This window comes from Heteronotia binoei, chromosome 2 (genome assembly GCF_032191835.1).
Source record: "Heteronotia binoei isolate CCM8104 ecotype False Entrance Well chromosome 2, APGP_CSIRO_Hbin_v1, whole genome shotgun sequence".
NCBI classification, from domain to species: Eukaryota; Metazoa; Chordata; class Lepidosauria; order Squamata; family Gekkonidae; genus Heteronotia; species Heteronotia binoei.
The window spans coordinates 109481808-109494330 of NC_083224.1; positions in this window are offsets into that span (position 1 = coordinate 109481808).

A 12523-nucleotide genomic window follows, 5' to 3' on the forward strand; every position below is an offset into this window, starting at 1 on the left:
TCTTGCCTCAAATAGTTGGCAAACTCTTTGTTCAGGAACTCACCTCCCTGGTCAGTCTGAACTGAGGCAATTTTTGCATTTAACTGTTTTTGCACCCTTCTTGCCCAGTACTTGAAGGTTGCACAGACATCACTTTTGTGCTTAATAGCATACACCCACGCAAACCTGCTGTGGTCATCGACCAAAATCAACCCAACCTGTTTTTAGAAACACTGGGTGCATACGGCCCCACCAGGTCGGCATGTATTAATTGGAGTGGTCTCTCAGACACTCGTTCACTCCGTCTGGTCGATGGAACTGCCCTTGATTTGGCTTCTTTACAAACATTGCAATCTAGGAAGGCATTGCATTTATCAACCTTCACTCCCTCCAATATCTCCAGAGTTTTATTAATTGTGTGGTAGCTGGCGTGACCCAGCCTTCTATGCAGCCTATGAATGCACCTGCTGTGTGGCTGTCTATTCCACACAATCTGTGCCTTCCCCACATTTTGCATAAGCTCATATACATTAGCTCTTAGAGTGCCTTTTGCCAGCTGTTTACCCTGCTTCAAAATTTCACAGCCCTGCTTATCAAATATTACGGTAAACCCAGCTCTTGCCAGGACGGAGACACTTAACAAATTAGTCTCTAACTCTGGCACACATAACACTTTATCAAAGCTGTGATTAAGTCCCGGAAAATAGACCGTGCCTTGGCAAAGCACGCTCGCTTGTCTCCCATCAGCTAAGCTCACAGTCTTCTGCTCAGCTGGTCTGCAGTCCTGCAGCTGTTCTCCCTGGCAGCAGAATATCTGGGTAGCCCCAGAGTCGACCACTCAGGGCAGACTCTGCAGTCCCGGACCAGTTCTTACCAGAGTTGCCTGGGGTGTCCTTGAAGACTGCTGCCGGCTCTTCTTCTGCTGCTGCTGAGGACAAAATCTTCTCAAATGCCCGAGCTGATTACACAGATAACAGTGCTTCCTCCGCACCTTCAAGGCCTTTTTTCCTCTTTAGCTTGCCAGCTGGAACCAGCCCCAACAGACCTCGGCTTATCTTCTCCTTTGGGTCGAGTCCGCTCTCTCTTGCTCTCCAGCTGCCTCTGCTCTTCTGCCAGGAGTTTGCCGGTCACATAAGGCAAAGTTAGCTTGTCGGCATCCTGCCCTTCAAATGCTATCACCAGCATGTCATATCTCTCGTCCAGAGAGCTCAATATGATGTACACCTTATCTTCCTCAGCCACCGCTTTTCCTCTTGCTTCTAGCTCTTGGAAACAATTAGACATACCGTCGAGGTGGTCCCTCATCGACTGCCCGGCCAGCATACGTTTCCTGTAGAGCCTCCTCCATAGGGATATCAGCGAACCTGCTGACTTCTGTACATACACAGCCTTGAGAGCTTCCCAAGCCTCCTTTGATGTCTGGTGCCCACAGACATGCACTAGCTGGTCGTCTGCAACGCTTAGAATGATAGTGGCTAGAGCTTTTTGATCCTGAACGGCCTCTGCCGGCGTGGGATTAGCTGGAGGAGCTGACACACAGTCCCAAAGCCCCTCTCTCTTCAGGAAATGCTCTAACCTCAGCGATCAGGTGTTGTAGTTGGTAGTGGTGAGCTTCTCCACCAGCACAGTAGCTGCTGCTGTAGCCATCCTGCTCAGACTCCGTTCAGCCACTGCTGGTCTCACCTCCTAGGCAGCCTCTGGAGCAACTCAGCGTCCTTTCTTTACCACCTCTCTCAGGTCTTCTAGGCGCAGCGGAAGCGTGCTGGGCCCATAACCCTGTCAATGAGCTTAGAGACCAAGAGGGTGATTCTTAGCGACGCAAGAATGAAGGCTGTACACAGTAGCTGTAAAACCACTATATACATTTATTTACAACACCACTCACTCTTCTGACTGACAATATGCTCCGCTGCAACTCCAACTCCATTAACCCACAATCACCACAGTTACTCTGTACATTTATACATTGGACAGCCAATCAGCAGCTTGCTGTGTCATGCTGACTCTGCTGGCTGATGCAATCCTTCTGGCAGCCAGCCACCTGCTGTCATGTAGATCATCTAAGCCTCTAGATCTACTTTCAGTTCTGCAGCACATGCTATAAGCTGTCTCTTTACATATAATAGTGACACTGAAAAGGCTGTTTGCCAGAGGAGCCTTGCGTTTCCAGAAGTCAGCCTGTTGGGGGGATCAAGAGCATTTGTAAAGTGAGGGCTTCCAGGTTCTCTGCCAATTAGGCTGGGATTGTGGTTGAGTAACTCCCAATCTTTTGGCTCGTTTCCTACTGTCGTCTACTGCGGTCAAGATGTCATCCATGGTGGCATTAAAAAGGCCCTGATCATCAAAAGGTAAGTCTTCTATTTTGAATTTGATGTCAGGTTGCAGTGACAAGGACCTAAGCCATGCATGCCGGAGTAGGGCAATCGAAGAGGCCATAGTTCTAGAAGAACATGCCACAGATGACGCGCTGTGTTGATTTGTTGCTTACTGACCCTGGTAAGTTCTTGGAGGAGGTGGGAAGCCCGCTTCTGTGCTGCATCCGGTAAGGAAGGAACCATGGTGTTGAGTTCAGAGGTGAGGTTGAAGGCATATGTCGAGAAGTAGGCCATATAATTGTGGATCTTTGTTGTGGCAGTGGTAAGGGAATAGATCTTCCTTCCCAGAGTATCCAGTTTTTTTGCCTTCCCTTTCCGGTGCCTTGTTTGTTTTGATTTGGAGGATGAATGTACTACCATGGAATTTGGAGCCGGATGATTGAAAAAAAATTTAGATTCAGGGGCATAAATTTTGTAAAGGGATTCAATTCGTTTCGATGTAGGTGGCACTGAAGCAGGTTTGTCCCAAGCCTCTTTCAAGGTTTCCAGGTGAACTGGAAGCATTGGAAGAAAAGATCCTGCTGGCATGTCTGCGTGTACTAAGTCGTAGACTACATCCGAAACCCTAGGTGCATCAGTAGTCAGCTTGACGTTAAGGGAATTAGCCATGTTAGATACTAGATCCAGATAGAATTTGAAGCCCTCTGAGGGTGAAAGGTCAGCAGGTTTGATGATGTCAGATGACGGTGAAGGAGGAGCTGAGGCTGTGGAGTGTGATGAGTCAGATTGCTCAGCTTTGGACTCTTCCTGGGTGTCGATAGGTGCCTCAAGAGGCTTGGTTGTAGTAGCAGTAGCAGTTCGCAGAGGAGGCTGTTGTGGTTGTTTAGGGGAAACGGAACACACTGATATGGTTGGAGACAGTGGCTTCGACACCATAGAGTAGGGTTTAGGGTGACGATAGGGACTTTCATGGTACCGAGGATGGTCCTCACAGTGTGCCTGCTCTGGATGTGAGGAAATTTCACGGTACCAAGGGTGTTCATCTCAATATGCCTGATCCCGATGTGAGGGGTGGTAGAGTACCTCACGGTACCGAGAGTCCTCACAGTACCTAGGGTCTTCACGGTATCGATATTGATGGGAATCCGAAGATGGGGATCTATAATATCCTGAACTGACTGTTTTTTTGAATATTTCCAAGCTTGTATTTTATCTTTTCTTAAATGCCTGAGTACTCTGTATACCATCACAAATGCTACTGAAACTGATATAAATACAGAGACCATGCATAAAGTTGCCAAATTTTGTTCCCATGCAATCAAATTGCATTTTATGGTTCTTACAAGTTAATGTCGAGGTAACAGATTGTAATTTTAACCAGTGTATTCTAGTTAATATTTTTCCTGGAGCTGTATAATTTTTAATTTTTTTATTATATGTACTATATTTATTAAGCTAGAAGATTTTTGACCACTACTGTATTATTTGTCATATCTCATTATTCATACTAATATCCTATATTTTATTTTCACATTTATTTTTTAAATATCTTACGTTTTACCTATTTAGGTCCATCTTGATTTTTACAATTTTATGTGGTTGTTGTTGGCCTGCATTGTGCTGTGTATTTGGTCATGGACCATAATAAAGCAAACTGAAATAATATCTTTGGTACCGACGAGGAGATGGTGACCTGGACCTCGACGGGCTATAATAGTAGTAGCGTTCTCTATGGCGACTTTGAGATTTCTCGGTTCGAACTCGAGTGGATGGCTCTCTTGGCGTCAAGGGTTCTCTTAGGAGTGGAGATGCGGTGTCAGAATCTGTTGAGGAATCGAGACCTCCCGGAATAAGTGTGCGCCGAGAATGTTTGCGCGCTGACTTCTGCTGGAATCTGGAGATTCGGTGTTGAGGATTTTGTCTGGTAAAGATCCGTGAACTGAAGGGGACCGTGAAGGAATATTTACGACCTCGAGAGGTACGGTATCGATGGGCGCCGAGGGTTCTACTGGAGTCGGTGCTGTCTGTACCGAGGTCGTGGTGTCGATAGTTGGGTGCGATGCAGGAATCGTTGGCAACTTCGATTCCGAGGGTCTGTGACTGGTTTTAGACTTAATTTTTGGTGGTGTCGAAGGGTCTTTTGATTCTATATGATGTCTCTTCCTAGAATCATCAGACTTCTTTGAATGTTTTGCGGACTTAGGCTTACTAGGAACCAAGGCCACGGAAGCTGCTGGTGGGGCCACTCCCTTTTGAGTAGATAGGGAAGATGGCAAGGTTTGGGATTCCAAAGTATGGGACATCGTAGGGCGCAGCGAGGACTCTAACAGGTGACTTCTGAGTCTAGCTGCGCGGTTTTTTTCTCGCTTGCTTCCCAAACTGGCTACAATGCAGGCAGGAGTCAGTACGATGAACCTCACCCAGACGGAAAAGGTATAAAGAATGTCCGTCGGTAGATGGGATTTTAGAGGCGCACCAAATACACTTTTTAAAAGTGATTTTGTCTTTTCCTTCCATCCGCCTGGGGGGGGGGGAGGAGAGGGAGGAAGCCGAAATAGAAGAAAGGTTAGAGATTTTTTTTTTTTACGATACCAGTGAGTTGAAGGAGGAAGACGAACATGAGGGAAAATGGTAAGGAATTGCAGGAAAAAGATGAAGATCACTATGAAGAGAGGAGATGCAACGAGGTAGGTGTATCCCGGGCGGCGGTAAAAAAGAAACTGGGTGGGAGACACGCCTCCCTCTCATCTGGGCATGCGCGGTGGATGCCTCCTCCCCAGGACGAGAGGAAGTGCACGCCAAAACTAACACTCAAAGATTGCTTTGAATTCTCCGAGGTCGGGTTCGATCCTGGCGGATAACCCATGTGTGGGACTGCACAGAGACCACGAAGAAGATCACAAAGAGTCCTGCGCTACAGTTTAAAACATAATATAAATTTTTATGAAGTATTAATACTTTTTTCTTTTAATTAGTGAAGGTACAAATTTTAACAGAGTGGAGGCTGCATATGAAGAAATGATGCAAAAAAATTACTTGGGCTTATGGCTTACTCGTCTTCTAAAGAACTATACCTGTTTTTCAGGTGGCTTAGCTTAAAAAGTAGAATGACATCCTTTGCCTTCAGACCATTCAACCATAAACATACCACTCAGGGACAGATTGGCCACTGGATAAAGTCCACAGTCACTTCTGGCCTGATGACTTCACTATCCTCAGCAATCTCTTGTGGTACACTAGGATTCAGATAATATCTGCTTATTTTCAAAGGATATGTACAGCACAGTGGGAAGAGCCTGTCTTAAAACTGTGGGTGAGATTACATGGCCACTGAATCATTTTCAGTGTCACAGATTCATTTTGTTTGTTTGAAACCACAAGGCACAAAGCATGAGATGCAATGAGCTCATAACTTGGGGGTGATTATTTGATGTGAACTGCTTGCTTATTTTATTTCTCCAGATAATTTTGAAAAGGGGAAAAATAGTTATGATGGCAGCAAGTAACTGAATTGTAAAGACAGAAGCACAGATGGATAACAACTCCCCTTCTCATTTGTTCCTGAAACTTCCTAAATGAATTTCACATCAAACTGTGAAAATCTGCAAAGCGTCATTAATTTCAAGAGATCAAAGTAAGATTTTAAACAGGAGCTATGAAATAGTTTCAGAGTGCACTCTTCTGATGCCATTCTTGTTTCATCTAATTAACAATAAAACAGATGTCCCATGACACAATCAGGGTTTTGTTTCCAGTAATGCTCCTGACAGTCTAAAATGCCAATCCCTTCACATATGTAACTTAAATGTCACAGGAGACAGTTGATACAATTTAGAAATAAAAGCAAAGTAAATTATTAGCATTGTCTAAATAACTGCAGGGGTTCATTAATTCAAGGTGTGTGCCTCTAGAGAAGAAACATTTTATTTTCCTGACAGAAGGCAAATTAAATTAGTGCAACTTTTATTTCTTTATTTTTAAATTTTCATCAGTGCACAATACAAAAAGAAAGACTGCTGATTCGCTATAGCCATTTTGGGTGTGCTCAGACTAGCTGAACAACTTGAAAATAAGGCATATGGTTTAGGTAAGTCCACACTGTGTGATGACCACCTAAATAACATATTGTGTTTCTAGTCTCCAGATAGTGACTGTAGTTAGATGAATTCCACATAGCAGAACAAGTGCACAATCATTTCACATTCTGCTAGTGCAAAATTGTCCCATATAAAAGCAAAGGCCATGCAGGCAATATGCATGGCTTCTAATTTCAAGTCATGGTTCAGACATGATGATCTTCACAATCAGTCAAATGCAGAAAAAACAGCTAATTTGGCAAGCTGTGCAGAATTATTACGTCTGAAACAGCCCTCAGTTTGAAAGTCTCTAGAGTTTAAAAATCAGTTATCAAAAACTGGCTATTCTTTTCAAACATCTCACAACATATCCAATAACACACCTTTTGGTGATAGAGGATTTTCATTCTTGTACGACATTCTTTCTCCTACTACTCTCCTACAGGCTCACCAAAAAGCTCAATAACTGCTTTGCCAAATTGTCCTGCATTTATTTTCTTCAGGGCTTTCTTTCTAGATATGGTTCCTTCCTGGGATTTAAGGTTTGATCCTGAGACTAATAAGAACATAAGAGAAGCCACATTGGATCAGGCCAATGGCCCATCCAGTCCAACAAGCTGTGTCACACAGTGGCAAAAAAAAACCAGGTGCCATCAGGAAGTCCATCAGTGGGCCCAGGACACTAGAAGCCCTCCCACTATTGACCCCCACAAGCACCAAGAATACAGAGTGTGGAGAAACGCCATCTTAGTTAATGGTAATGCTTGGTTGGGAGGGAACATGAAACTGCTAAGGCAGGCTTTGTGGCCTAGCCTTCCCTTCACTTCCTCCTCCCTTCTGGAGTTAAACCAACAACTCTAGAGGGAAAGCCTCCTAGAGGGGCAGGAAGTTCTTCTTTTTTTTATTGGAGTGAGGCGGGAAAAGGGCAGTTCTCGGCTGGCCCTCAAGGAGAGGTTGTCAGTCTGTGGGCTCCTGACGGTGTGAGAGGCCTACTCAAGAGGAAGAGGACCCCAGGCAGTCAGACTGAGGAAGTCATCCACAAGGCAGGGCAAGTTTAGACCAGGGACAGGAGGATGCGTTTAAATCCACCTTTTATTTGTGCTTCTGGTTGTTGTTCGGGTGCTGTGCTAAACTTTTACATGCAACTGCTTTTGTTTTGGGTTTTTTCTTTTCTTTTCTTTTTCTCTTCTAATTAAATATTTTTACTGTTTTGAATGCTGGCAGTCAAACTTTGTACCACATAGATCCCCAACCGCTTTAGACCACGCTGCTTTATGAAGGGGGCCCCGGGAAAAGGGGGAAGGCTGGTAGTTGGATAGGGTGCCAAACCTCCAGGGGTTCCCCAAAGAAGTGCTGTGGCCTCTGTGATACCCAAGTACAGGGTGGCAGAGGACCTTGAGGCCTGGCCTCAGAGCTGGAGAGGGGGATTGGGAGTCCTGTTCCTCTCAATCCGAACCCCTAGACTGAGCAGGTGGGGGCAGCGAGCCCAAGTGGCCAGAGGAGAAAAGCTCCCTCCAAAAAGGGGAACGGGGTCTGGCAGGCAAACCAGGGCCATTCCGTCACACAGAGCATCACTTCCCCAGACAGAGAGTTTCAACAATACCCTGTGGCTAATAGCCACTGATGGACCTCTGCTCTATATTTTTATCCAATCCCCTCTTGAAGCTGGCTATGCTTGTAGCCGCCACCACCTCCTGTGGCAGTGTGTTCCACATGTTAATCACCCTTTGGGTGAGGAAGTACTTCCTTCTATCTGTTTTAACCCGACTGCTCCTGCTCACCAATTTCATGGAGTGCCCACGACTCAGATTTGTGGGCTTATTCTCAGGGTGGCAGTTTGAAATCTCATTATGAACAACTATCATGTACAGTTACTGTCTTATATGTATATACAAAGCTACCTTGTACTGACTCATACCATTGATCCACCAAAGTCAGTACTGTCTATCAGACTGGCAATAGCTCTTCACCATCTTATGCAGAGGTCTTTCACATCACCTATTTCCATATCCTTTAATTGGAGATACCAGGGATTGAAGTTGGAATATTCTGCATGCTGAACAGATGCTCTACCGCTGAGCCTCAGCCTTTCCCCTTTTTAAGGACTTCATTTAAGACTTCACTCAGGGCCAGCCCTAGGGCACACAGTGCCCTAGGCAGGTCTGCCACTCACAACCACCCCATCACACTCCTCTGTGATGCTGCCCCACAGCGCCACACCTCACTACCTGCACAGTGAGAGAGGAGAGATGAAGGTAGCAGGAGAGTGGGGAAGCCAACGCAAGAGTGGGGAAGGTTGCAGGAGAGCAAGAAAATCTGCATGAGCGCAGGAAAGATGGCACAAGAGTGAGAAAGCTGGCATGAGAGTGGGGAAGCCAGTGCGAGAGCAAGAAAGGCGGCACGAGAACAAGAAAGCAGGAGCAAGAGCGAGAAAAGCAGTAAAAAAGTGGGAAAGGTGGCGCAAGAGCAGGAAAGGCGGCACAAGAGCGAGAAAGGCAGCGCAAAAGTGGGAAAGGCTGCGCAAGAGCAGGAAAGGCAACACAAGAGCAAGAAAATCAGCATGAGAGCAGGGAAGGCCTCTGCGTGTCATGTGGGAGGCGCCCAATTCTGTGCCCACCAGGGCTGGCGCCCTAGGCAAATGCCTAATTTGTCTAGTGGAAGGACTGGCCCTGACTTCAGTGCATGCTGGTGTGATTACTGCACTTAACCAATGGACCAAAAAAGTATTATTCACAACCTTTTTCTGTATCTTCTTACAATAGACAATAGTACAACTGTACCTCAAAAAGTCTCTGTTTCAACTTAGTGTAAAGGCAAATAGTACATACAAATATAAAATTCAAAATACAAATAATGCAAGTGACTTTACATCCCAAGTTATATAATAGCAATTTAGGTTCTTGCCAACCTTCTGGACCCGCAGTTGCTAGCATATGAACTCCATAGATCTTACTAGGTGTTCTAGAGCCAGTTTGGTGTAATGGTTAAGTGTGTGGACTCTTATCTGGGAGAACCGGGTTTAATTCCCCACTCTTCCACTTGCAGCTGCTGGAATGGCCTTGGGTTAGCCACAGCGCTCACAGAGCTGTCCTTGAAAGGGCAGCGGCTGTGAGAGCCCTCTTGGCCCCACCTAACTTACAGGGTGTCTGTTGTGGGGGGAGAAGATATAGGTGATTGTAAGCTGCTCTGAGTCTCTGATTCAGAGAGAAAGGCGGGGTATAAATCTGCAGTCTTCTTCTTCTGCATACTAGATACTCTGCTAGAACTATTCTACAGCCCAAAAATCTCAATACCACCAACTGATGTGTAGCAGAATATGCAGAGCAGCTCAAAAACATCCACAGAGTGGGTGGACGCACAATCAAAGCAAAGCAAAACTTGCCCTCCGGATTAAGAATGGTTTTGTTAATGGACTTCGTCAGCTCACTCCTCTGGTTGTTTCAAAGTCAATTTGCACTAGAACTATTGTAAGAATGGCAATAGCAATTGTAAAATGTCAGTATCATATGCAACAGGCACCCTGTGAGGTAGGTGGGGCCAATAGGACTCTCACAGCCGCTACCCTTTCAAGGACAGCTCTTAAAGAACTGTGGCTAACCCAAGGCCATTCCAGCAGCTGCAAGTGGAGGAGTGGGGAATTAAACCCAGTTCTCCCAGATAAGAGTCCACACACTTAACCATTACACCAAACTGGCTCTAGAACACCTAGTAAGATCTATGGATCTATGCAAATAGATTCCCAATTTAACAGAATACAAATCAGAAGACCCTATAGCCAGATATCATAACTTACCCCAACATGAATAGACAGAAACTTGACATATGCAGACCCAGCATGCAGCAGATGGCTACATTTCTTTCATAAAGGTTCTTGATGGCTCTAAGAGTCTGTACTGTTTTTAACGATTGTGTAAGTTGAAAACAGCAACAGTGTACTCATAACTTAAGTTCTTAAAGGTACATATTCCTTACAGAAAAGCTGAATAATTAAATTTTGTATTCAAACCAAAGGGGATATGGGATTTCAATTTGTATGTCCAATAATATTCTTGTTGTGCTAGAATCTTGGCTACATTTTCCCTAATGTGAGGACATGCTTTCTATTTGTGTATTACAAAAATAATAATAATAATCCATGTATACAGTGACATTTCTCTTTAAAATGCATTGCCATAGGTGCATCTAATATTTTATCTAAACATTCTTGAGCGATGTTCTAGAACCCTTGTTCTTTTGTTTTCTAATAGACATCTCCACGTGTAGCTTCTGACATCCACATAAAGCTACATACACAATTTGACAAGAATTAACATTTGATAGATGCCTAATTGGAACTCTGAGCCAATCCACAGGGTTGTTGAATCTCTAGAGCAGGGGTGTCAAAGTCAATTGTCAGGAGGGCCAGATCTGACACAAATGGGACTTTGTGGGGCTGGGCCATGAATGTCATAAAATATAATGCCATGTAGTGAAGATATAAACTTTATAATGGACACAGACAAACCCAATTAAAGGTATTTTTTAACTTAAAATACAAACATGCTTAAAACTCTTCCAATGCTTTAAGTTGGAAAGGTGGGGGACTAGTGGAATTTGGCAATGCAATTTTAAAAATAAAACATCAAGAAAAAGCACAAGGCTCTAACTCTGTGGAAACAATGAAATGGCATTGTAAACTTCTCCCCACCAGTCTACTCAGATTGGCAAAGCCTTTCCAGTATAATATCCCCCTTTTGGCTGTGGATTCCCACATTACTCACTAGATTAGGTCCATTCAGGAGAGAGAGGCTGACTGAAAGCATCAACCCTCATTTGAAAGGACACAACTCCAGCAAGAATGAGTTTCAGCTAGCTATAGCAAAGCTGAAAATGTAACCATCTCCATTCTTCAAAGAGCCTTTGAAGCTTCCAGGCTGAAACTGAAAGAGACTCAGCCTGGGAGCTTCTAAGAGCCTGGGAGCTGTAAGAGCCTGGGAGCTTCAAAGGGTAAGGACAGGAGGGGGAGGGGGGAGAAAAGAGGCCCACGGGCCTGATCAAAGCCTTGGGTGGACCGGATTCGACCCATGGGCCGGATGTTTGACACCCCTGCTCTAGAGCACAAGCCTGGTCACTCCCACAGGTTCTATGTCCTTGTGCATCACTACATTCAATAAATGGTAACTCTCTTGGCATGTCAGCATTTACCAGCATATTCCTTAAGTTCTTCAGATTTCTAAACCCGATTCTCAGTGTATTGGCACAGCCTGGAATATGGAAGACTGTATGCCAGTGTTTTGAGATACATTTTTTGATTTGGTCAGCTAGCAGTGAAAATTGAAACCCACAAGCTAGGCATTGCTATATGTCTTTTTGAAGTCTTTTAACAGTGAATATCTTTCTACATTTTCTGCCTTTACCCATGCCTTAGATACAATAGATTTGAGGTAGCCCGCAGCTAAAAATTGTTGCTTAAGTTTTCCTGCTTTGTGTCTAAAATCCTTAGTGGTAGTATGCTTATGCTCCTAGTATGCTTAACTAGGAAAACACAATGGGATCTAGAAAGAGGCTCTGGACAAGTGCCCCCCCTTGCTGTCCTCCCACCAACCCAAGTGAAGGCATTCATCCCCCCCCCCCCCACATTCAGGGGAGCTGATCTCTGTCATCTGAAGAGCAATTCTTAGTGATCTCTAGCCCTCACATGTAGATAGGCAAAAATGATTCCCTAGGAGGAAATGGATGGTTTGGAGGGTGGAGTCTATGGCATTGTGCCTGTCTGAAGTCCCACTCATCATCAAACCCTTCCTCTGCAAGTTCCACATCTCAAATCTCTAGTAATTTGCCAACCTGAAGTTGGCAATTGCTAAGTCACACTGGCTGTCATGGGGGGTTGCTGCTGAACAGGAGCATACATTAGATGACTAAACGAAGTATGCAGAAGTCATGTACATAACAAGTACAATAACCAACTCAAAAGTCCACTGACACATAAATTGGCAAAAGTCCAAATTTTTCAAAGGTGCCAGAGTTCATTTGATCCAGAAAAATGCAATATTGTGACACACTTCTGGTAGTAGGCGGGTTTCAATGGTGATTCTTCATCCGACAAAATTAAATTTTCTGGAACCACAGCTCAATTTATTCTATATGCATGTCAATTTTCAAGACAAATATTTC